Below are 23,168 nucleotides of genomic sequence, written 5' to 3'. Positions count from 1 at the left end.
GTCACGGGGCCCCGTTTCTTTCTCGTTTTTCTCTGTGCTCCGTGACGCCCCTCTGGTGGCCCCACTCTCCCTGGGGTGCCCCAGCTGCACAGCGTGTTGCCCACCCCCACCCCCGGCAGAGCCGCCTCAGCCTAGAGAGAGCTTTCCTTTTTTCCCAGGGCTTTCCGCACAAGCCGCTGTCGTCCCTCTCAGTGTCCAGTCCTGGTCCTGTGCCTGTCCTGGAGCCAGTCATGCCAGCCCTCCGATGGGCTCAGTCCAGCTCGCATGCCCACCCCTGGAAGTAGGGGGTGGGCTTAGCCCACCCAGAACCCCGGGGGCTGAGAGGAGCGGGCAGGGGTGGTCTCCAGGGACAACAGATGCAGGGAACAGACCCAGAGAAAGGGGCCCAGGTGCCTGCACGCTAGCTTGATGCAAAGGGACTTGGCCATTTTTCCTCTTCTCGGAGCTGGGCTGGCCTCATGTACCTGCTAAGGTCTCACTTTGGACCCAGTTATCCTCCTCTGCGTCTGGTTCCTTGAGCATTGCACCGGTAATTGTACACTGAACATGCTACCTTCCTCGCCCCCTTTGCGTCTCTTCCCTGGGCGTGGTCCTGGATAACAGCCGTGCCGTTTCCACCGCCCGCACCCGCTGCAGACATTACTAATCCACCCAGAGTTCACAGAGCCACGTGTCCACCCAGAGAAGGAAGCCTCGATGGCATCCTTGTCAGCCTTCTCCATGGGATTCCAGGCTCCAAGAGAGCGAGGCCCTCAGCTGTCTTATTCACTGCCGGGCTCCCAGGGCCTCCAACAGTGCCTCCCATGTAGTCGATGCTCAGTAAATAACTGGCTCGGCCTTCCTACGCCCAGTGCCCGGGACACAGCAGGGGCCCGTGTGAGCCTGTGGGAACGGGGGCCCCGTAGACTGCTAGAACCCAGCTCTGAGTCTGGGGAAGAGGCCCTACGGGCAGGGCTGCAGGTACAAAGAGGAAGTAAGTGCCCAGTCCTGGAGGCCTCTCTGCTCTAACAACCCCTCCCCACCCCGACCGCCCCCGCTAATCCATTTTACTGCTCATCGAAGTGTGAGGCCTTCCTTGATAAGGAAGCACTTCCTGGTTTTCTGCATGTTTTTAATCCAGGAAACCTGGAGAGCCTTCCAGCACAGCTCTGCTGGTGAAATGAGAGGCAGACGTGATCCACCCCCACTTGCCTTGTTTCTCAAACCAACTCCCAAAGAACCGAAGGGGTCTATTTAAAAAAAAAAAAGTTTTGAAGGTCAGTCACATCTGGCGACCACTTGACTCAGCCCAGTTCAACAGGTGTCCCTGGAGCACTGAAGCTTAGCCTCTAACCAGAGGATGAGTGTTATTAATACATTCTTCATCTAGACAGTCACTCACAGCCCTGGGCGCATGGCTGAGCCGGGGGGGCAGCTCATGGGAGTGCAGGTTTTGGGGTTCGAGCTGGGGGTGGGGGTCGCTTACCCCCTCTCAGACAGCAAGAAGAGCCTTTCCCTCTCTTGACTGCTCCTCCCAGCTCTGCTTCCCGCCCCTGACTACTTTAGGGACCCTGCACCCGGGCGAGGGGTGTATGAGCGTGCGCCTGTGCGTGAACATGTGGTATGTGTGTGTGTGCACTCGTGTGTGTGTGTGGAAGCACCAAGTGCCCCCCGGATGTGGACGGGTTCCCAGGGCCTAGAGCAGTGCCTGACATGGTAGACGCTCAATAAGGAACTGACTCCGCGTTGCTGCCCCCAGCGCTGCGGGCTGGGTGGTCCCGCGGGGAACAGACCCCAGGGTCCTGCGTGCCTCACAGCCTGACTAGACCTCTTCTTCCCTTCTCTGCTGCCTCTCCTCACCACAGGTCCAGAGCAACAGCGCTTTGTGAGAAGCCTCCAAAACGTAAGTGGCGTCTGACCTCCCCGCGGTCGCGGTGTCTTGCCATGGGTGGCAGGGACCTGTGGGGGTGGCGGGGGGGCTGATTGCAAGATTCCAGATCAAAGTGCCGGGACCCTGTCTGCAGGTCACCTCCGGATGTCCAGGACCCTGTCCGCAGGTCACCTGGGGATGGTGGGTCCACGGCCCAGCTTGGCCACCGGTGTGCGTTGGTGGCAGGGAGACGGCCCTGCAAAGCCGCTGTACACTGATCCCGGAGTCCTGGCCCGGCTCCCTGCCTGGCTCCGCACTGGACATGGGGGGGGCCCTTGCGGGGTCGATGCTGAGGTTCAGGGTCAGGCGCGTGTGAAAGGGGCTCCCAGCTGATGGGATGCTCGAGAAATCGGGCTGCCGTCCCAGGCATCTTTTCATTGCATTTTCTCTTTATTAAAAAAGAAGGAAAACCTTCAGGGAAGTTTTGCAAGAATGTTACAGTGAAGCCCTGTATGTCCCTCCACTGCATCTTCCCGCTGGGAGCAGTTTCGTCCTGGGCTCCGTGGCTTCACCGTGAGCTGTGAAAACAGCCGCGTTTGCGTTTACTGTGGTTGCCTCTGCGCTTAGTTCTGGGCGTGGTGCCTTTTCCCTCTAATCCTTCCACCTGCCCTTCGTGAGAGCAAGGACTTCCGGTGCAAGCCCTCAGTGATCAGCCCTGGAACATCTCACGTTGACACAGTTCTGTTATCTAATCGAAGTTAATAGCGTTTTGCATTTTGCTGATTGTCTAGTGTGTACAGAACTCCCCCCCACCTCCACTCCAGTTCAGGGTCACAATAGGCTTTTTTTATTTATTCCTTTTTTTTTATTGGAGGACAATTGCTTCATGGTGTTGCGTTGGCCTTTGCCGTATACCAGCATGAGTCAGCCACAGGTATACCTATGTCCCGTCCCCCCGGAGTCAGCCTCCTGTCCCACCCCCACCCCACCCCTCTTAGAGCACCCCCCCCACCTGTCGCACAGCACTGGCTTGATCACCGAGTGTCGCAAAGGGCATCCCACTGGCTGTTTATTTTGCATACGGTGAGGTGCATCTTTCCTTGCTGTTCTCTCAGTGTGTCCTACCCTTCCCTTCCCTGTGGGCCTCCCCTGTGGCTCAGCTGGTAAAGAGTCTGCCTGCAGTGCGGGAGACCTGGGTTCGATCCCTGGGTTGGGAAGATCCCCTGGAGAAAGGAAAGGTTACTCACTCCGGTACTCTGGCCTGGAGAAGGCCTAGAGAATTCCTGGAGAATCCCATGGACTGTGTAGTCAGTCCATGGGGTCACAGAGAGTCGGACACGACTGAGGGACTTTCACTTTCACCCTTTCTCCTTCCTCCGCTGTGCCCACAAGCCTGTTTTCTATATCTGCATCTCCCCTGCTGCCCTGCAAAACATTCATCAGTACCGTCTTTCTAGATTCCAATGTGCGCATTAATGTACGATATTTGTCTTTCTCTTTCTGACTGACTTTAGTAGTGCTTTTAATGTGTTTGTTAAAAGGGTTTGATGGGGGCAGGAACCTGACTGAGGCCACTTTTCTGCAGCTGCCTTCTAAGCCTTGATTTAAACATCCTCACTGTGTGTGTGTGTGTGTGTCCAGCTCGTTGTGATCCCACAGATTGTACCCTGCCAGCCTCCTCTGTGCATGGGATTCTCTGGGCAAGAATACTGGGGTGGGTTGCCATGCCCTTCCCCAGGGGATCTTCCCGACCCAGAGATTGAACCCAGGTCTCCCACACTGCAGGCAGATTCTTTACCATCTAAGCCACCAGGGAAGCCCCTAGGGTTTTTCAAAGAAGTCTTTGAGCCGTGACATTCAGTAAGAAGCACGCTTCTTGACAGGATGCGGCAAGTACTTACACACGCGTGAGACTGAAACCAAAGTTTCACAGAGTGATACGCGCAGCCTCCCCGTCTGCAGGACTCTCTTCTGTCCTGTTCGCCTTCGTAACAACCATCACCCTGACCCCCTCGGTTGATTTCATGACCCACTAATACATCTTCGTTTGGAATTTGAAAACCTGGCTTCCTAGGCAGAAATTTCTCCTGCGCATCGAGCTCCCCAGGGCTGGGTTTGGTTGACTGGGGTCACCTGGGAAGCCAGGACTGGGAGAAACGCCCGAAGACCCTTGGTGTATCCGATTGCACCCCGCCATCAAGCCCCCAGCCCTGGGTCTCTTATCACCGGCAGCCATGGGCCCTGGCCCCACCCAAGACCTGTCCTTCGTGGCTTGACTTCAGGTGCAGAGAGCCAGGCTGGCACATCCCTGGCGGCTCCGGACACCTCCCTGACCAGCTGCCAAGTGGCATGGAGCTGCCCCCGCTCTGGGTCAGCCTCCGGACTCATCACTGTCATAAACAGAAAGAGGAATCATCTCGAACATTTACGGAACTCTTTAGCAACATTCGCTGTGCCTCCGAGGGTTTGAATGACAGTGGGTTTTCTCCCGAGGTGGCCCTGTGACAGGCACAGTGCTGCCTTGCGTAGGGACGACCACCAAGCGCTGCGTGCCATCTCTGTGTCAGACTCCACTGGCACCGCAGATGCCCGTGGCCCTCGCAGTAACCATGCGTGCCGTGGTGGTGTTCCACCCCACAGATGGGGAAACTGAGGCTCAGAGCGGTGGTCCAACTGCCCCTTCACCCCCAGGTCACATAGGACGTGAGCCCTGGTCAATCTGACTGGTGCCCACACCACCCAGCAGGGCCCTCCCCTGCCCGCTCCCCCAGGCTGGAGCAGACTCTGGTCCAGCCCTTCCCCCCTGAGGCCTCTCACTGGTTAATGAGTAGCCCAGGGCAGCCTGGAAGCCAGGTGCCTGCCGCCCTGAAGCTGGAATGTGCATTCTGCTCCAGATAAAGACACTCTTGTGCAAGGGGCTTGGCCCTTAGAGGCAATCCACAGAGGCAGGCCACGTGTTCCTCTCCTCCAAGGCTTGCTGATCCATCCACACTTGGTGGGAGCCCATTTGACAAGAGAGGCTTATCTGATGCCTCCTCCGAGCAGCCCTCCCGGTTTAGTCTTCCTGCTGGGTCTCCCTGGCCCCCAGACTGGCAGGGAACAGGGTTTGGAGGGCGGTGTCTTTACAGAACAGTTGCCTTCTCTGACATCTCAGCCCCGCTGGGTGTCTGGACTTCAGTTCCCACCTGAGAAAGGGGACGATGATCACTCAGGGGCCCCCACAGAGTCGAGGATGTGATCGATGTGTATGTGTCTGTCGGCTGATCAGCAGACCCTGGGTTACTAATGAACCCACCAAAGGTAGTATTCCTGACCCGGAGGGCAGCCCGTGTGGTGGAAAGTCCATGGAGCTGGAGAGTCAGCCAGGCCGGGCTCAAATGCCAGCTCCAGCCCTGGCCAGCTGTGTGACCTCGGGGGCGGTCACTGGCCAAGCCTCTCAAAGCTTCCTCTTCCCCGCCCAGCTGTGAAATGGAGCAGTGAGAGCCCGGGAGGAGGAGACAGTGGAGAATCAGGGGAAATGACCAGTCCTGAGTCGGACACAACTGAGCCCAGGGGGTTCAGGAGGCTGGAGCTCCTAACAGAGTTGGAGCCAGCACCCAGAAGCATTTCTTATCTCCTCTCCCAGGTGGGATCCCTGAACAACACCCCCCGCCCCCGTCACCTGAAAATCAGATCCACCCTCTTGGGTGCCCCGGAATCTGAGGAAGGGGGAGTCTCTTTGGGCTTATCATAAGAGTTCCCGTGGGCCTTCTCCACCTGCGCCTCCTCAACCACCCCCACCCCACCCCGCCCCAGCTTGTAAACTCTGACAGGGGTGGGTGTCAGTACAGGCAACCGGCGACCACCTGCCAAAGGACTTGCTGCTTCGAAGGGCCTAGACAGAAACTTACTCGTTTGCCCTGACTATGTTGCACGCCTTTTGAAAAACTGAGATACCTTTGACATACAACGGTAGTGTGACTCTAAGATGTACAGTGTCTTGACGGTGTCTGTTGCTGTTGCCCCACGAGCGTCACCGTAGCATTTAGTTACCACCGCCACTCCGTCACTTAATGATTTCTTCTGGTGTTGGGACGTTATATGCTTTTCATACAGAAGCTCAGAGAGCACAGAAAACTCGTAAGAAGAAAATCAAGTCCGTCTCTAGTCCTGCCATCCAGAGATAACCACCATAACGGTGCGTTTATCAGCATGTGGGTAATGTGCCTTATTTAAAATTTTCCAAACCGAGCTCATAACGTGGCTCTTTAGGAGCCAGTGTCTCCCACGACACACCCACTGCCCCCCGCAAACTATTTCTAGGAGTCTTTTGGGGTCTTGGATCTTCTATCTCCAGGGCTGGCAAACTTCTTAAAGGCTTGGCCAGGATGTGCTGTGGGCTTGGGGGCCGTGTGCTCCCACCTCTGCTCTTGCAGCTAGAACCCAGCCGACACAACAGGCAAAGGGTGGGTGGAGCTCTGTGCCAATAAAACTTTATTTGCAAAAGCGGTGCTGAATCTGGCGGGGGCAGGAGGGGTGCAGTTTGCACACCCCCTGTTCTGGTTTGTTTTCATTTGTTTGGGTAACCTGTCATTTCTTTAAGTAACCCCCTAGTGAGGAGAGACGGGCCATGTGCAGTTTCTCTCTTGAAAACTGCTCTGCTGTGAACACCCTTTTTTTTGTTCCTCTATTTTTAATTGTGGTAAAATACACTTAACGTAAAGTCTGCAGCCCTAACCGCTTTAAGCCGACATTTCAGTCGTGTTAAGCGTGCTCACACTGTCGGCGGTCTCCAGAACTTTTCGTCTCGCAAGACTGTAGGAAGCAGACATTTTGCGCGTTGGCCTGGTCAGGAAATTGGAATGTCTAGCCTGAAGGGGCTGTGCATTTTTAAGATGTTGGCACTTGATGCCAAATTATTGACTTGCCAGAAACTACCCTACTGTCATCAGTGACAACCGCAGTCCTTGAGAGGTGGCTCGTCCCTGGGGAATGTACCTTCAGGGTCTTAGGGGACAGAAGATTTAGACCAATTCATCCCAGAGGAGGGGGCTTCCCTGGTAGCTCAGCTGGTAAAGAATCCGCCTACAATGCAGGAGACCCCGGTTCAATTCCTGGGTCAGGAAGATCCCCTGGAGAAGAGATTGGCTGCCTACTCCAGCATTCTTGGGCTTCCCTGCTGGCTCAGCTAGTAAAGAATCTGCCTGCAATGTAGGAGACCTGGGTTTGACCCCTGGTTGGAAATCTCCCCTGGAGAAGTTTATGGCTCCCCACTCCAGTATCCTGGCCTGGAGAATCCCATAAGTCCATGGGGTCCCGGAGAGTTGGACACGACTGAGTGACTTTCACTTCCGCGCTCACTTTCATCCCAGAGGTGCTGCTCCCAGTCTACCAGCCTTCCTTTTCTGGGGAAGAACATAAGAACTCAGGAAACAAAAATGCTGTGAATCCTAGACCTCCTCCTCCAAGGCTGATAAATACACTCTTTAGAGAGAGGGGAGATATGTTTAAGACCTAGTCTCACAGTGAGTCTGAGTGTAAATGTCTTTATATATATGAGATGGCACTGTGGTAAGGAAATCCAACCAGTCCATCCTAAAGGAGATCAGTCCTGAATGTTCATTGGAAGGACTGGTGTTGAAGCTGAAACTCCGGTACTTTGGTCACCTGATGCAAAGAACTGACTCATTGGAAAATACCCTGATGCTGGAAAAGATTGAAGGCGGGAGAAGGGGACGACAGAGGAGGAGATGGTTGGATGGCATCACCGACTCAACAGACATGAGTTTGAGTAGACTCTGAGAGTTGGTGATGGACAGGGAGGCCTGGTGTGCTGCAGTCCATGGGTCACAAGGAATCGGACATGACTGAGCGACTGAACTGAACTGAACTAGTGGTAAAGAACCCGCCTGCCAATGCTAGGAGACATAAGAAACGTGGGTTCAATCTCTGGGTTGGGAAGATGCCCTGGAGGAGGGAACAGCAACCTATTCCAGTATTCTTGCCTGGAGAATCCCATGGACAGAGGAGCCTGGCGGGCTACCATCCATAAGGTGGCAAAGAGTTGGGCATGACTGAAGCGACTTAGCACATACAGCACACGTGTGTTTTAAAATATTTGTTGTGTTTACTTGGCTGCACGGGTCTTAGTCACGGCGGTCAGGCTCAGGTGCTCCGCAGCGTATGGAATTTTCCTGGACCGGGGATCTAACGCATGTCCACTGTATCGCAAGATGGATTCTTAATCGCCGGAGCCCTTGTAAATGTCTTTTGGCCTCTGCCCCAGGGCCTGTCGTTTAACCTCTCTGGGCCCCAGGGTCTTCAGTCAACATAGAGGTGATACAGAATCTCCCTTCTCCGGTTGTTGGGAGGATCAGGGGAGAAAAACTGGGGAAGTTCTCGGCACAGCAGCCCACGCAGGGCGGTGACTGCAGGTGGTACTTACTGTAACTGGTCCTCCTCTTGCTGCTACTATTGTTGATACATCAGGGCAGGCTGAGCACACGGACAATCGTGTGTGCAGCCATTTGCAGTTCTCAGAAAGGCCTCCCACCTGTAGTACTTGCGTTGTCATACCGCGTGGTTCTTACTGTCCCCTTGCAGCAGGGGAGAAGACGTGGGGCTGAAGGCGGCGGTGGCCCGCTTGAGGTCAGCGCATTTCGGGACAGAGCCTGGGGTGAGCCACGGCTTCGGCTTCTAGTCGAAGTCAGAGCTGCTGGGAAGCCCCCAGACCTCGGGGTTTCAGGCTGAGAGGAGATTCCTTGGATGCATCTTCCCGTCTCAGCTCTGAGCCCCACCAGGGATCACACTGGGATTTCTTCTAGGAGAGAGCTGATTCCTCTAACATGTGCGGTTCTTCCCCCAGCAGCACCAAGCAGTTCAACGCCGGCTGAGCGTCCCGCAGCCTGAGTCAGTACTGACGCTGCTCCGGTCGCTCAGTCGTGTCCGACTCTTTGTGGCCCTGTGGACTGCAGCACACCAGGCGCCCCTGTCCTTCACTGTCTCTTGGACTTTGCTCAAACTCCCGTGGTAGACGCTCAGATTCCCCAGGGAAGGGCTCAGTCCCACCAGACGCCCCCCCCAAAAAACACACACCCTTCAGCCTGAATGGCTAGGACTCCAAGGCTCCTACGACCCCCTCCTTGAGTTGGATTAATTGGCTCCAACAGCTCAGCGACCTCAGAGAATCACCGTTTTCAGACTGAAGGCGTAACACAGGAAGCAGATGAGAGAGACCCACAGGCAAGGCGTGGGGAAAGCGCAGGGCTTCCATGCCCTCTCCGTGCCCTTTCTGTGTCCCCAAATCTCCCTGTGTTCACCAACCAGAAGCTCCCCAAACCCTGTCCTTTTGGGATTTTCTGGAGGCTTCATCACCTAGGCGTGATTGATTCCACCTCCAGCCCCTCTCCCTTCCCCAGGGCTGGGGGGTCGCGGGACTGAAAATTCCAGCCCTCTAATCACAGGCGGGTTCTCCTGGCAACCAGGCCCCCTTCTTTAGCCGCCTCTGAGGTCGCCTCATTAACATAACAAAAGACACCTTGATCGCTCTCACCACTTAAGAAATTCCTCGGGTTTTAGGAAGTCTCTGCTGGAACCTGGGATGAAGACCAACTTTATCTTTCCAATTATACATCGCAAGATCACAGAAGCTGACAGGGCCTTTCAAACACCAGAGCCTCTCACCGCGGTGAAACCTGAGCGGTTTCTGGAAGATACTGTTATCTGTTAGTCTGTGCTCAGCCAGCAGACAGCAAGTCCAGAAACCCAGGCTCCTAAAGCAAAATGGGCACCTCCCAGCCCCGGGCCCGGTCAGCCTGGCTCCCCAGGGGCAGTCCCGTCTAGCACCTCCTTTATTTACCCATTTGCTGGGTACCTCAGACAAGTCCCTCCCCTTCTCTGGGCCCCGGGCCTGCCCTGTAATCACCGCCCTGGGGTAGCTGTGCTGAGCTTTGCTGGCGGACGTCAGCTCTGCCGTTTCAGAGCTGGTGGCCAAGTGTGAGGGGTCCCCCTCTGTGAGCGGGGTGTTCTCTGTGAGAGCTGAAAGCATGCTGCCCCTCAGGGTCTGCATCCTCAGGAAGGGGGCCGCCCCCACGGCAGCCTGGCCCGCCCTCCATGGGGCTTCACGTGGGGACCCCTCCCCTCCTCACCCCCCAAGTCTCCCCCCACCCCTGCCTCTCCCCCTCCCCTCTCCCCAGCTCTGAGAGTCCCCCGGGACCCAGGCTGCCTTGCTCAGGCCTGCCCTCACTGCGGCTCTCAGGCATGTTTTCAGGGTCAAGTACCGTGAGCTTCTGCTTGTCTCGCCGCCACGTGATTCTTTCTGGCATCTGCCCGCCCCTGACCACCTCCCTACCCTGCCTTTCTCTCCTGTGTTAAGTCCCTGAGGCCCAGAGACACCTGGTTCTGATGAGGAATCCCAGGCTGAGTCCTGCTCAGTGGGAAGGAAGCCGTGATGGGTTAGTAATGTCTGTCGGGGGCGGGAGGGGAGAAGGCCTGCATGTGGGCCATCCGGACCCCCTTTGGGAGCAGACACCTGCTTTGGAAAAACTAGGGGAAAAGACGGGAGGCTGAGAAGACTGGGAAAGGTCTCTGCAACCACTGGACAAGAGGTTTCCTCTGGGTGGGAAGAAAGGACCAGGACTAAGGAAGGTGGTGACCGTTGAGTCCCAAGTGGCGCCATTCGTGTCTAGGTGGTTTTCAGACCAGCGGGCTCCCCCGGTGGCTCAGACAGTGAGGAATCCACCTGCAATGCAGGAGACCCAGGTTCGCTCCCTGGGTCGGGAAGATCCCCTGGAGAAGGGAAGGGCCACCCACTCCAGTACTCTTGCCTGGAGAAGCCCATGGACGCAGGAGCCGGGCGGACCACAGTCCACGGGATCGCAGAGAGTCCACACAACTGAATGACTGACACTTCTGCTTTTCGCTCTTCCCAACCAGGCACCCAGAGTGTTTGATCCCGTATTTCCGGGGTTTCGTGGTCTTGTGCTGTGTAATGAGTGGAGGTGGGCGATCACACATCAAGACCCTCCAGAGGAGGTCGCCAGATAAAAGGCAGGAACATCTGAGGGGCACGGCACCCTGCCCAAGGTCACACAGCACGTTGACGTTGGCGTCTCCCCCCTACCGCTGCTTGCTGGCTGTGCAACCTCAGGAGTGTCCCATCCCCCTTGTGAGTCTCCGTTGCCTCACCTGTCAAAGGGGGGCTGAGGTGGGGATGCCCACTGGGGTAACCGGCGCACGTAGGAGAAAGCAGCCTGGTGTGTTAAAAAAGTTGAGGTAATGATTTATCAGCGTGACTTCTAAGTACCGGCTGTGATAGAGGACACTCCAGCTTTCAGGATGGGGTTAGTCACACTAAATGGAGCAGACACAAGGTGACGTCTCTTGCTCTAAAAGAGACAGAAGGGGAAACGCGTGGCGTGTCCCAGGTGGCTGCTTCCAGGCACTGATTCCCGACACCCTGGACCCCCACGTGGCTGGGGCTGAGCGCGCCATGGCTGGGGACCCAGCCTGCAGGGCTTCTGGGGAGAAGGGTCCCCCTGACTTTATTAAATAAATTACTTTTATGTCATATTCATAAGCATCATGACAAGTGCTGGGGATACAAATATAAGGAAGACATAGCGTCCGTGTTTTAGAATTTTACAGTCCAGCAGGTAAGCCTGTGCGAACATGTAAATCGCATCAAATTTTGCTGGGTTTTTTTTTCCTAGTTTTATTGGGACTAAATGACATCAGTGCATGAGTTTCAGATGTCTAGCGTCATGGCTTGATTTAGGCGTATTATGAAACAGTTACGAAGATTGGTTCTCTTAACGTCCATCACTTTGTGTAGGTACATCAGCTCCCAACTTAAGGGCACAGAGAGGGGCAGGCCTTTGTCTTCTCTTTGTCCCTTCTAGTCCATTTAAGAAATTTGCATGTTTTGCAAACCAGCCCTGCCAAGTCAGGGGAAGGCCCAGGTAAGAACGTTTTATGTCAGGGAAAGTTTGGGGAAAACCTGTAAGCATCTGAAAACTGAGAATTGAAAGTCTGTTCATTCAGTTGTCAGGAAGTGATGGACTTTTCCTGTGGGTCAGGGACCATGCTGGGCCTTGGGTCCCCAGAGATGAGCCTCACTCTGTCTAGCTTAGGAACCGCCTGGCCAGCGGGGAGATGCTGCAAGTCGGGTGTCCATCGGCGGGGTCTCTTGAAGATGCTCGGGCACTCAAAGTTCAAAGAGCTTTCGCAGAGGCCTCGAGTGACAAAGCATGCCAGGTGGGCACAAGACGGGAAGGGTGTGCCTGGTGAGGAAGCCGCGCATGGAAGGGCCGGCTGAGCGTGACGTGGCATTCGAGACCCCGGGGACCTGGGGGCTGGGTGGCTGGGCTGCATGTTCAGGGGGCATGCAAGGAGCCGTGTGGGTAATGGTCTCGCCTGGTGACCCCAAGGTCCCTGCTGGCTCTTTGCTCACTTTGGGGACCAGCCTGGATCCGATCCTTACTTAGTGTTCCCCGATGGCCCTTCAAGGTGGTGACTGTGGAGTTGTTTTCACAGCAGGCTTCTGCACAGAAAGAGAAACAGACAAACCCAGCCCTCACCCAGACCCGCTTGTAGGAGCCTCACTGGCATGGTCAGAGGTCCCAAGAGGAGACCACTCTGATGAGACGTCTAACCTGGTTCTGCTGACTCACAGGGTTTTGGGAGTGTGCGAAGTGCCTTGGGAGGGAATGGTGGTGCCAGGCGGGCTCGGCTCCTGGCTGGACATAGGACACCCGATGGAGAAAGTGTTTATTTGGTATTTTCTCTGCCTGACAGACCAGCCCTGGGTGTTCCCTTCTGCCTCTCCCAGCATTTCACTGGATGATGCTAACGAGGGGTGCAGTCCGTGTGTGCTGATTAGCTCCATGCAATGCAGGGACAAACTGTTTCTCCTGCAAACAGAGCCAGGCACACACTGAGGCACTTCCTGGTACCTGCCCTTGGGTAACGTGAGGTGACCCATTTTACAGATGATGCAGCTGAGGCCCTGAGGGGAAGAGATGAGGCAGACTTGCAGCTGATCAGGGACAGAGCTGGGCTCCAGCTGCAGTCTCTGACGGTGGCTCAAAATAGGCAGAAGTAGAATGAGGCAAAGGGTGTTTGGGGAACAGAGTCTCATGGGCGGGGCTGGGGCGGGGGAGGCAGGAGGCTCACTCGTAGGGAATTCAGAGAACAAAGCTGGAGAGGCCACGTGGGTCCTTCCTCTCCATTGACCGTATATACACCTCGGCCAGCTGGGGGTCAGCAGGAACCGACTGATGGAACAGAGAGGTGAGTCAGGGAAACGGGTCAACAGGTGTCTCAGGCATTAATAGCTCTGGCCCTGATCTCGGCTGTCCTTGCCCCTCAGATGGCCCAGACTCTGCACAGGGTGAATAAACTGAGTCCCGGACTGCAGTGCTTGGGACGCTTTGCGGGGGAGGGGGGAGGGTGAGCCCGCTCAGAGGAGGTGAGGGCGGTGCTCTCAGGGCTGAGATGCAGGCAGGTGGGGGGGCACCACGTCCAGAAAGGGTGCGGGCTGGCAGACAGCGCCCCCGCACACCCTCTTCCTCTCATCAGTTCACTGAGGTTAGCCCGTCCGCGGACCTTAGATCAGGACAGTCTGAGTTTAAAGCGTTAAAAGCTGTTGCTGGCCTGAGGGGCTGGTATTTCCCCAGCCCAGCAGGTGTACAGGATTAAACGGGAAGGTCCAGACTCAGCACCCTGCGAGGCTGTGGTCACTGCGGTTCTGTGGTTGAGGCCACTGGGTCCTAGTCATGAAGACGTGTGTGACCTGGGCCCACTCAAGAGACCTGGATTTTAATCCTGTTGTTATTCAGTCGCTCAGTTGTGTCTGACTCTTTGTGACCCCGTGGACTGTAGCATGCGAGGCTTCCCTGTCCTTCACTGTCTCTCAGAGTTTGCTCAAACTTGTGTGTTGAGTCGGTGATGCCATCCAACCATTTCATCCTCTGTTGCCCCCTTCTCCTCCTGCCTTCAATCTTTCCCAGCATCAGGGTCTTTTCCAATGAGTCAGCTTTTCGCATGAGGTAACCAAAGTATTGGAGCTTCAATTTAAGCATCATTTCTTCCATTGAATATTCAGGTTCCTTTAGGATTGACTGGTTTGATCTCCTTGCAGCTCAAGGGACTCTCAAGAGTCTAACCCTAGTTCTAATCCTAGCTGGTGAATTTTCAAAATGCCATCCCTACCTCTTACTGGCCTCAGTTTCCTTCTGTGTCAGGTGAAGAGGGGTCCCTCCTAAAATTCAAGATCATGGCCAGGAGATGCCCCAGAGCCCTGTGGTTGAGGACTCGGGGCCCTCAAGTCCTGCCTTTCCTGGCTGGGCCACCTGGTGAAATCGACCCATCTCTCTGAGCCACAGAGGTGGGTAAGATCCTTCATCCCATAGGGTGGTTGGTAAGGACCAGATGAAATACAGAACCCAGGTGCCAGGTGACACCCCAGACACCCGGGAGCTCAGCCCAGGGAGCTGGTATTTCTCTCTGGAACTGACTGTGCAGCTAGAGGATTTTTTCCATACATTTGAGTCATTTCAACAGCGCATTTTCTTCTCTTAGGCTCTCTGAAAATGCTTTAAAGTCCCATTACCTTTGGACTGGCTATAGAAGAAAAGCGAGCAGCGATAAGCAGTGAAAAGTGATTAAAAGAAGAAAAATGTTTAGCATGACTTTTTAAAGTCACTGTTGGCTGGAATCATATCGAGTCCCCAGCAGTGCCAGACACATGATCACTTCAGTTCAGTTCAATCACTCAGTCGTGTCTGGCTCTTTGTGACCCCACGGACTGCAGCACGCCAGGCCTCCCTGTCCATCACTAAATCCCGGAGCTTGCTCAAACTTGTGTCCGTTGAGTCAGTGATGCCATCCAACCACCTCATCCTCTGTCGCCCCCTTCTCCTCCTGCCTTCAATCTTTCCCAGCATCAGGGTTTTTTCTAGTGAGTCAGTTCTTTGCATCAGGTGGCCAAAGTATTGGAGTTTCAGCTTCAGCATCAGTCCTTCCAATGAACTCCCAGAACTGATCTCCTTTAGGATGGACTAGTTGGATCTCCTTGCAGTCCAAGGGACTTTCAAGAGTCTTCTCCAACACCACAGTTCAAAAGCATCAATTCTTCAGCGCTCAGCTTTCTTTATAGTCCAACTCCCACATCCATACATGACTATTGGAAAAACCATAGCTTTGACTAGACAGACCTTTGTCAGCAAAGTCATGTCTCTGCTTTTTAATATGCTGTTTAGGTTGGTCATAACTTTTCTTCAAGGAGCAGGAGGCTTTTAATTTCATGGCTGCAGTCACCATCTGCAGTGATTTTGGAGCCCCCCCAAAATAAAGGCTCTCACTGTTTCCATTGTTTCCCCATCTATTTGCCATGAAGTGATGGGACCAGATACCATGATTGTAGTTTTTGAATGTTGAGTTTTAAGGCAGCTTTTTCACTCTCCTCTGTCATTTTCATTATGAGGCTCTTTAGTTCTTCTTCACTTTCTGCCATAAGGGTGGTGTCATCTGTGTATCTGAGGCTATTGATATTTCTCCCGGCAATCTTGATTCCAGCTTGTGCTTCATCCAGCCCGGCGTTTCTCATGATGTACTCTGCATAGAAGTTAAATAAGCAGGGTGACAATATACAGGCTTAACATACTCCTTTCCCAATTTGGAATTGGTCGTTGTTCCATGTCCAGTTCTAACTATTGCTTCCTGACCTGCATACAGATTTCTCAGGAAGCAGGTCAGGTGGTCTGGTAGTCCCATCTCTTGAAGAATTTTCCACAGTTTGTTGTGATCTACACAAAGGCTTTGGCATGGTCAATAAAGCCGAGATAGATGTTTTTCTGGAACTCTCTTGCTTTTTCTATGATCCAGAAGATGTTGGCAATTTGATCTCTGGTTCCTCTGCCTTTTCTAAATCCAGCTTGAATATCTGAAGTTCAGGGTTCACCTACTATCAAAGCCTGTCTTGGAGAATTTTGAGCATTACTCTGCTAGCGTGTGAGATGAGTGCAAGTGTGCAGTAGTTTGAGCATTCTTTGGCATTGCCCTTCTTTGGGACTGGAATGAAAACTGACCTTTTCCAGTCCTGTGGCCACTGCCGAGTTTTCCAAATTTGCTGGCATATTGAGTGTAGCACTTTAACAGCATCATCCTTTAGGATTTGAAATAGCTCAGCTGGAATTCCATCACCCCCACTAAGTTTGTTTGTAATGATGCTTCCTAAGGCCCACTTGACTTCACATTCCAGAATGTCTGGCTCTAGGTGACTGATCACACAACTGTTGTTATCTGGATCATGAAGATCCTTTTTGTATAGTTTTCCTGTGTCTTCTTGCCACCTCTTCTTAATACCTTCCGCTTCTGTTAGGTCCATACCATTTCTGTCCTTTATTGTGCCCATCTTTGCATGAAATGTTCCCGTGGTCTCTCTAATTCTCTTGAAGAGATCTCCAGTCTTTCCCATTCTATTGTTTTCCTCTATTTCTTTACATTGATCACTGAGGAAGGCTTTCTCATCTCTCCTTGCTGCTCTTTGGAACTCTGCATTCAGATGGGTATAGCTTTCTTTTTCTCCTTGCCTTTAGCTTCTCTTCTTTTCTCAGCTATTTGTAAGGCCTCCTCAGACAACCATTTGCCTTTTGCATTTCTTTTTCTTGGGGATGGTCTTGATCACTTCCTCCTGTACAATGTCACGAACCTCCGTCCATAGTTCTTCAGGCACTCTGTCTATCAGATCTAATCCCTTGAATCTATTTGTCACTTCCACTATATAACCGTAAGGGATTTGATTTAGGTCATACCTGAATGGTCTAGTGGTTTTCCCCACTTTCTTCAATTTCAGTCTGAATTTGGCAATAAGGAGTTCATGATCTGAGCCACAATCAGCTCCCAGTCTTGTTTTTGCTAACTGTATAGAGCTTTTCCATCTTTGGCAGCAAAGAATATAATCAATCTGATTTTGGTGTTGACCATCTGTAGAGTCTTGTGTTGTTGGAAGAGGGTGTTTGCTATGACCAGTGCGTTCTCTTGGCAAAACTCTATTAGCCTTTGCCCTGGTTCATGTTGTACTCCAAGGCCAAATTTGCCTGTTACTCCAGGTATCTCTTGACTTCCTACTTTTGCATTCCAGTCCCCTATAATGAAAACGACATCTTTTGGGGGTGTTAGTTCTAGAAGGTCTTGTAGATCTTGACACATAATATCAGCCACAATTATTGTTTCCAGGATGTCAGAACAGTTGGAATTAGCACAAAGGGTTGCTATGACAGTGCTTTTCCAGGGTCCTCATTCGCTGCTGCCTGGAAGAAGGCGGGTCGCTTGCCCTAGAGCACCCAGATGAGGGGAGGAAGAGGCCAGGATTACAGCTGAGGAATGACCACCTTATTCCACTGGAGATGGGCAGGGAGGGGATGGTCAGGGAAGTCTTCCTGGAGGAGGTGGCATTTTGAGGATGGAGAAGTGGTGATGTGCGTTCCAGGGCCTGGAATGAGCTATAGAAATGCACCAAGCTGTGACAGTCTGGAGCCTCACAGGTGATGCTGTACAGAGATGGTGAGTGCTGTGATGGAGGAGACCCCTCTGACCCTAGTTTTGCCAAGAGACGTTCCCAACTGGTGGCATTTTTCTGGAGGACGTAGTCTCCAGGCACCTCGGTGGTGCTGGAAGGGCCATTGTGACCTCACGAGCAGATATTCTGAGGCCTGGAGCCAAGGTGCCGGACAACTGTACCATCTCAGATCGCCGATGCGTCCTATTTTCCAGTGCCTTGGGTGAGTCAGCCACACGTTTCCGCCTGCGTCTCTGTTTGCTCACAGAGCCTCTGTCCCCTTAGAGCCACACTGGGCTGCCTTCTGTGGCCCAGGCTTGTGAGGGTTCCAGGAGCGGCAGTTGCCTCGGAGACGGTGTTCAGGGAGACTGCCTCAGAGGGGGAGCAAGGGACGCATGTGGGAGGCCTCCGGGTCAGGTTCCAGCCCAGTGGTCCCACTGGGGGCCTGGCGGGAGCAGGGTCTTCCTCAGAGGCGTCCAGCTTGGAGCAGGTCATGGCTCCCCTGCCTGGAACTCACCCAGGTCACCCACCCCAGACCACCAGTGGGACCCTCTGTTTACCCACCTCCTCAGCCCAAATCCTTGCATGATGGAGCCTCTTGGCCCCTGAGCTGACCGCAGGTAGGTCGCTGGGTGAAGAGGCAGGGCCTTCCCTTGGGGTCAGGTGCCTCTGTGGGACTCGGGCTCTGGAATTCCTGAGCATAGGAAACGGGTCCCTGAATCAGTAAGGAGAGGAGCTGGTCCTGGTCCCCCAAACAGTAAGGGCTGGAGGGAAAGGGTGCTAGCTGTGCAGAGTGCAGAGCTGAAACTTGGGAGCCTGAAGCTGGTGCCCCCTGGACCTCAGTTTCCCCACCTGTAAAATGGGCATGCTAGGTCAGATGCTGCCGCTGAGTTTCACAAACTAGTACGTGTCAGGAGCCGAATTGGCACTAGGAATAGGAGTGGCCCACCCTCAGGCCAGCACACTTATTTCACTTCAGGGCAATTCTGTGGAAGTGACCATCTGCTCTTACCATAATGTTGTGAAAGAAACATGCTTTTAATTCCCACCTCCAGATAGCAAGGCTGTAGTGTCAGAAGGTGCTGTGTCTGAGAGCGAGTCCTGGGCAGCCTTCCGTTGCAGGCCTGGCCTCCCACCGTGCCGTAGGCTGCAGGCCGCTCTGTCCCAGCTGCCCAGCCCTGACATTGGGCAGCTCACAGTAGGAGCTCGGGACCGCACCAAGGCCTGCGCCTTGCCTCACCTCCCTGCTGCCGGCCCCTTCCTTGAGGCCAGCCCCTCCGCTTCTGGCCTCAGCCTCCTCATCTCCGGGCAGCAGCTCCCAGGCTGACCTGTCTCTCAGTGTTGGCCAGAAGGGGGATCTTGGATACCCAGGGACCTCCAGCTAAGACCCTTCAGGTTTCTAGGTTCTCAGGAGCTGAGGGATCACAGAATCTGATTTCTGCAGCTTCAGCCGTCCTGGGGGACACCGGCGAGGCCACCACTCCCTCGAGATTTTCTTCTCAGCTGCCCAGGGTCTCTGACTGTGATCGGAGTGTGGAGGGGGCTGCTCGGCCCCCATTTGAGTAACTTGGTCTGCAGTTCCTGACGTGGTGGTCGGGCGACGCTGCAGCCCCTTTCTTTTCAGCAGCAAAGGCCGTGTCTGCTCTCGGTCGAGTTCAGACCTCTCCCCTGTGACATCTGCCTCCCCTGCTTGGCAGGCGCCCCCACCCCAGGGTCCAAAGGATGCCGCCTGAGATGCACTCCAATCCCACACCAGTACTAGGCCAGGAAGGTGAGGAGGTGTCCACAGCCAAGCTCAGATCCCAGGGAGCACCCACACAGGGCCCCTCAGTCCCACCTTCCACCTACGGAATGGGAGAGGAAGTTGGAAGCGGGGTGGTAGGTGATGCCCCGAGCCTCAGAGCTGGCTGGCCCTGGGCCTGGCTCCTCGGCGTATCTGTCAAATCCCCAGCAGGCCTGGGAGACAGCCCGCAGGGCCCTGGCCGCGAGTCTAGGCTGCCTCGGCTCTCAGGGAGGCTGTAGATGACTTTGCTCACCGTCTTGACCACGTCGAGCACGCACGTGGTCCAGGTGCTGCTCTGAGCGGTCTGCACATACCTGCCATTCATCTCAGCGGCCCTAAGAGGCAGGCCCCGCCCCTGCCCTCGTTCTACGTGTGGGTAAACTGAGGCACAGAGGGTGTGTCGACGCTATTTTCTGCTTCCCTGAGGGCAAGAGGGCTATGTATGTGCACGTGTGTGGGGAGGGACAGAACACTGCTCCTCCAGGCGGGGTCTCCTGCTCGGAGGGTCTAAGCCTGGAGAGGGCAGGCCTTGCCTTGATCAAGCAGCTGTCAGAGGCCAGACTGGCCTACAAGGCTCTGGGCTTGATTGGGGGAGAGGGCAGCGGCACCTGAGGGACTCGGGGTTCTTTCAGGCAGGCCCCACCTGCCGCCTCCACCTTGGAAAAAAATGGCTGCCAGGGCGATGGCCAGAGGGGTCCCCAAGTCCTAGGCAGCGTGCCTTGCACGCCCTGTCCTCGGAGAAGCGGCCCAAGGTCCGCTCGGCTGGACTCTGCCCTTCACCAGGCCTCAAAGCCAGCTCCCAGCTTCCTGTGTGTGTGCCCCTTGCCCACGTTGGGGGCTCTCGGAGGCTCGTGCCACCCCAGGACCCCACGTGCCCACTCAGCTCCCTGCCCCAGAGGCCCCAGCAATGACCTGCTGGCTCTCACCTGAGCTCTCAGGCCCCTTTTCACTGAGCCAGCGGGCAACACGGAGCGCTGGCCTTGCCCCGGGCTCAGGCCCGGCTGCCTGCCACTCACTGGGTCATCTTGGGCCAGGCCTGGCTCCTCTCAGAGCCTCCGTTTCCTCCTTTGCAGGACGGGGCAGAAGTACCCGTCCCCCAGAACACGGTAAGGAGCAGTGCCAGTAGGAAATACCAGGTCTGGGGCAGGTGGTGTTTGGGGTGGCCCAGGGCTGGCAGAGATGAGACCCAGCCCCCGGCTGCTCCGTCTGGCAGAAGAGATCACACACACGTGTAGACGCACACACGCTCCCACACGTCGGCATCGCTGAGTCCATTTCATAGGCTGCTTTTCTTTTGCATTTTCCCGAGCGCCTCCCAGTCCATTAGCACCGCTGTGCCTGGCCTCACATGATGCTAAGATTCACCTGGGGGCTGCTTCACCAGCTTTGAAGATTCAGTCACTAGGAGGGCCGGGGAGGTGCCTGCCTGTTCAGCCAGAGCCCCGGGTGCCGCCGATGTTCACACACCCGTGAGGGTTCCGGGCATCTGCTAGCCCTGCCCGAGAGCCCAGAGACATCACCCAGGGACGGCTGCACAGATTAGGAGGCCCATTTTACAGGAGAAGAAACTGAGGTTTCCTGAGAAGACCTTTGAACTTTGTCCAAAGCTGCACAGTTCTGAACAAGAGCCCAGTGCCTGGGGAATGTGGGTGTGGGGGCGGGGGAGGGTGACCCTGGCCAGAGGAGGGGAGGGAAAGAGTGGCATGGGCATGAAGGGCTTCCTGGAGGAGGTGACACTTGAGCCAGGTCTTTCAAGGCAGGTGGGATCCACCTGAACATGAGGGAACCCACAAGCAAAGTGCAGAGTGGAAGCGGGTATTGCTGGGGAGAACGAGGCGGCCCCGGGATCCATGCAGGACCAGAGAGGGGAGGTACGGTGTCAGAGACTGGGGATGGGGCGAGTATAACAGGCCTTGGGTCCCGGTGGGGAAGTGTGGATGACAGTGAGTCCCCTGCGTACCGACCTGCAGGCTGCAGACCTCCACAGGGTCAAACGTGCGTTCGCACGTCTAGTCGCATGAGTTGAGTTCACGTGTCTGGTGAACGTTGGCACAGGCGTGCATCCTCCACAAGCGGCCGTGCTCCCGTGCCCTTTACGGCCCTGCACAGACCAGGCGGCCTTCGCCCCCCTCCACACCCATAGCTCTTCTTGCCCATTGGCTCGGTGCCCACTCCTCTGTGCCAGCTGTTGCCCTGGGCTACTGTACCTTTCAGGGTACTGTACCGTAAGATTAAAAATCTCTCCTTTATTTTTTTTGTGTGTTTTTTTTTTTTTTTTAAATGCAGTATCTGTGTGAAAAGTATCACAGGCCTATTATAGTGTGGTTCCGTATAGCCCATTATGTTAGCTGTCTTCCTAGGCTAACCTCGTGGGACTCACGAACAAATTGGACTTGGGAACGCACTCTCGGAACTGAACTCCTGCATAGGCAGGGGACCTTGTTCTCCAAGCAGCTGGGAACCACCGATGGTTCTTGAGCTGAGGGCAACATGGCAGGCCGGGTTGTGGGGAGTCGGGGGTGGTCTGCCGGAAACAAGCTTGGCTAAGCCGGTTAGAACAGAGCTCCAGACACGCCTCTGGGGAGCCCCCAGTGGCCGGCGGGGAGCCTCGTCTTGGGGCGCTGTGTGAGCTGAGGCCTAAGGGGATTGCAGTGAGAAGGTCGGGGCTGTGGCGGCTGTCTGTCCAGGCAGCCTGGGAGGTGGTTGGCACATGTGGGAAGGCCACAGGGGAGGGTCAGCCCTCCCTGGAGCCCGCCGCCGCCCGCCCTGGAGTGGATTTTAACGCTGACCTTCTCTTGTAGCCCAGCAGTAGCTGCTCATAGTCACCATCTTGTAGCCCTGGAAGTCGCTGCCGCTGCCGCCACCGCACCAACATCCGCCAACCTGACATTGTTAGACACGAACGCGGTCCACCCAGGTTTGGAATAAGGCCCTCACCCCTTGCCTCTGGCCTCCACTGGATTGGGGGTGTGAGGAGCCCGTCTGTGTCTCCTGCGGCTGATGCGCTGTGGGTCCGGGGCCTCAGTTTCTCCATCTAGAAAGTGGGCTCGCGTTCACGCCTGCCACAACCCCTAAGGCCCCACCCAGAGCCTTCGACCTGTGTGCAGGGTCCTCCCGTGGGACCCCCAGCACTGGGGCAGACCCTCAGGGGGACCAGGGAGAACTCACTTCAGATCCTCTTCAGAACATGTTCAGAGAACATACCGTTTAATGAAAGTCGGTATCCTGCAGGCTTGGGGCTCATCCCTCAGTGAAAAGCAAAGCTTTGTGGGGTTCTGGCCCTTTAGGGGGGTCCTGTGCTCAGATGCTGGAGACACACCCCTCTCTGTCCCTAGCGGAGGGTGAGTGTGGCCCGTCCTCCCCTGTCCACGGCCCTGCCCGTGTCCTCAACACCTGCTCCTCGTTTTTTTTAGCTTTTATTTATTTTGGTTGCGCTGGGTCTTCGTTGCCGGGCGGACTCGTCTCTAGCCCTGGCGGGCGGGGACTACTCCCTGTTGCGGCTCCCGGGTTTCTCATCCTGGTGGCGTCTCTGTTTGCGGAGCACGGGCTCTAGGAGCACGGGCTTCGGTAGTGGTGGCACACGGGCTTCGGTTCCTCCAGGGCGTGTGGGGTCTTCCCGGACTGGGGATCGAACTCGTGTTCCTGCCTTGGCAGGCGGATTCCTGTCCACCGCACCACCAGGGACGTCCCCGAACGTCTGCTCTTGCCCTTTGCTCCGTCTTTGCTCCCTCGCCCTCGTCGAGGCGGCCACACCACTGCAAAGTGGGAGAGCTTTACTCCCGCACCGAGGGTCCCCCGCATCCTGAGCCGCAAATGTTTCATCTGACAGATATCCGTGTTTGTCGAGCCTGGTGCTGCCTGCGGGGGAGCAGGCCCAGGGAGTGTGGGGCAGAGGCAACGTGGCCTGTGCCATCCGGGAAAGCGCCGGGGGGAGACCGGGGGTCCGCCAGGCCGTTGTCTGGGGAGGTTGCCTGCGGGTTACTCGGGGAACAGTGTGC

The 23,168-nt window shown here is 55.4% G+C and overlaps 1 protein-coding gene across 5 annotated transcripts in view; it reads left to right on the top strand.

Moving 5' to 3' along the window:
- Positions 1-23,168, top strand: part of SLC6A6 (solute carrier family 6 member 6) — an 81,798-nt gene that overhangs the window by 10,088 nt on the left and 48,542 nt on the right. For 2 of the 5 annotated variants that reach the window (XM_018067226.1, XM_018067228.1), the window contains exon 2: positions 1,845-1,882. The exons of 1 other annotated variant lie outside the window; for it this stretch is intronic. The gene's annotated coding sequence lies outside the window, so the exon portion shown is untranslated. Of the gene's footprint in view, positions 1-1,844; positions 1,883-10,652; positions 10,995-21,971; positions 22,088-23,168 lie in introns of those variants that run through there. 2 more of the 5 variants (XM_018067229.1, XM_018067230.1) reach the window with 2 other exon arrangements.

The sequence above is a fragment of the Capra hircus genome, chromosome 22, assembly GCF_001704415.2.
Source record: "Capra hircus breed San Clemente chromosome 22, ASM170441v1, whole genome shotgun sequence".
Lineage (NCBI taxonomy): Eukaryota > Metazoa > Chordata > Mammalia > Artiodactyla > Bovidae > Capra > Capra hircus.
This window is presented reverse-complemented; position numbering and strand designations above follow the sequence as displayed.